This window comes from Apteryx rowi, unplaced genomic scaffold (genome assembly GCF_003343035.1).
Source record: "Apteryx rowi isolate R43461 unplaced genomic scaffold, aptRow1 scaffold_93, whole genome shotgun sequence".
Classification (NCBI taxonomy): Eukaryota; Metazoa; Chordata; class Aves; order Apterygiformes; family Apterygidae; genus Apteryx; species Apteryx rowi.
In genome coordinates, this window is record NW_020451238.1 from 1,296,764 (window position 1) to 1,298,683 (window position 1,920).

Consider the following 1,920-nt stretch of genomic DNA (forward strand, 5'->3'; position numbering starts at 1 on the left):
GGGGCGCCTCTGCTGTCACGCGGCCGCGGCCCGGGGTGAGAGACCGGCGTACGCGGGCCCGGGAGGGCACCTGAGCCCGGCCCGGGGCGGCGGGGCCCGGCGGGGAGGAACCCGCCGARGGAGCAGGGAGGTGTCCGGCCCCACAGCCCGGGGTGTCCGGCCCCGGCGTCCTCTGAGCGTGGCCTCGCCGGAAAGGCCTGGGGCACTTCGGGGTGCGGGGGGTCCTGGAGGCCCGGACCAAGCGGGGGGCGCCGGCCCCGCACGGTTACCGCTGCGGGGAACGGCGCTGTGTGGGGCCAGGCTCGGCGCGGGGAGACCCGCGGGGGGGTGCGTGGGGCGGCGGGGAGGCGGCCGCGCAGGGGCTGCCGTCGGGGGGCCGCGGGCGCCGTTGCAAAGCGCTGCTTTTCCCCAGTGCTGCCGCTGGCTTTCGCCCCGCCGGGGCGGGAGCACTTCGGGGCAGATGAGACGTGTGGCCCCGGYGGGGATGTGCACCGATTCCTGCCCTTTTCCCCCCGCCCGAGCCCTCGGCGTTCCCGCAGCGCGGAGCCGTTCCCGGGGGCGAGACAGTCCCGACCTCTCCTCCCACCTGCTCGGGAAGGTGTGAGCTGGGGGGCGGGGGGCAGATAAACCCCCTCGCCCTCTCCCCTGTTCCCCTTCCGACGGCCTCCGGGCTTCATCCATTTGCCCCTCGGCCCGGGGGCAACTACAGAGCCGCGGGCAACGCAGCAGCGATAGCAGCAGTGCTGGCAGCCCCGTCCAGGCCGGATTCACCCCGCAGCGCTGCGGCGAGGCAGAGCGGCCGCGGCGCGGCCCGGGGGGGCAGGAGAGGGGACGAGCCCGTGGCAGGCCCCTTTGCGGGCCCCTTTGCAGCACAGAGAAACGCAACCGGCTCTCTCGGCTTTTTCTCCCGGGTGTGGGGGGGGTCCCCGTCCTGGGGATCTGGGGCTGTTTCGCCCCCCACTACCACCCCCCGGAGCCGCTAACACGCGTGTGAACCCCGTGGGGGCCTGCGAGAGGGGCTGCCCCCCCCCCCGGCATCGCCTGCGAGGCCGCGGAGTTACCGCGGGCCCAGGGGAAAGAGCGGGCAGGGCGCAGCGCCCCGCACGCCGCGGGGGCTCCGCTCCTGCTTGCGCGCTTTATGGCTTTCCGGAGCAGCGGGGATTCCGGGGAAAAGCGCGGCGGGCGGGAAGGAGAAAGGGAGAAACCTGGGAACACGGCCTGGGGCAGCCCAAAGCACGGGCAGGAACCGCCGAGCCCCCGCACCCGTTGGGGCGCTGGGATTCGGGGCTTTTCTTAATTTCCGAGGGGGGGGATTTCCTTTGCCCCTGCGGGGAGGCGCTGCCGGGAGCGGGACGCAGCGGGGAAGGGGCTGGCGCGGAGCCTCCCGGCGGCTCTGCCGTCGCCGCCCAGGAGGTATCTGCAGCCGGACGCGGCTCCTCCGCTTCCCCCGCTGCTCCGGCACTTTCGCCCCGTGCTTTCCCAACGAAATCCCCTCCCCTCCTGCTTTTATTGCAGCCAGGTAACCAGCGCGGCTCCGCACCGGGAGAGCTTTTTCCTTTGCGTGCCCGTAAGATCAGGGTAGAAAAGTGGCCGGCCGGGAAACGCGCTGACAGCAGCAGCAAAGCAACAAAACAACGTTCGTGTCACGTTCTGCCCTTATGCCTTTAGCGGCAGGAACATATGCTCAAATATGTAAGAGTCGTCTAGATTTTTCTCTGCAAATATTTTTACCACATCCAAAGATAATATTTCAACAGAAGAATCAAGCCCCGCAGGCTACAGACGGGGCAGCTATATATAACCCGCTTGCTCACGCCGGCTCTCCGCGCATCGCTCGGGTTATGCAACCCCCATCGCGGCGGTAGCCACCGGCGCGCCCCACGGCTCCGCCCGCCCCGTCGGGGCATTTCCCCCGGGACC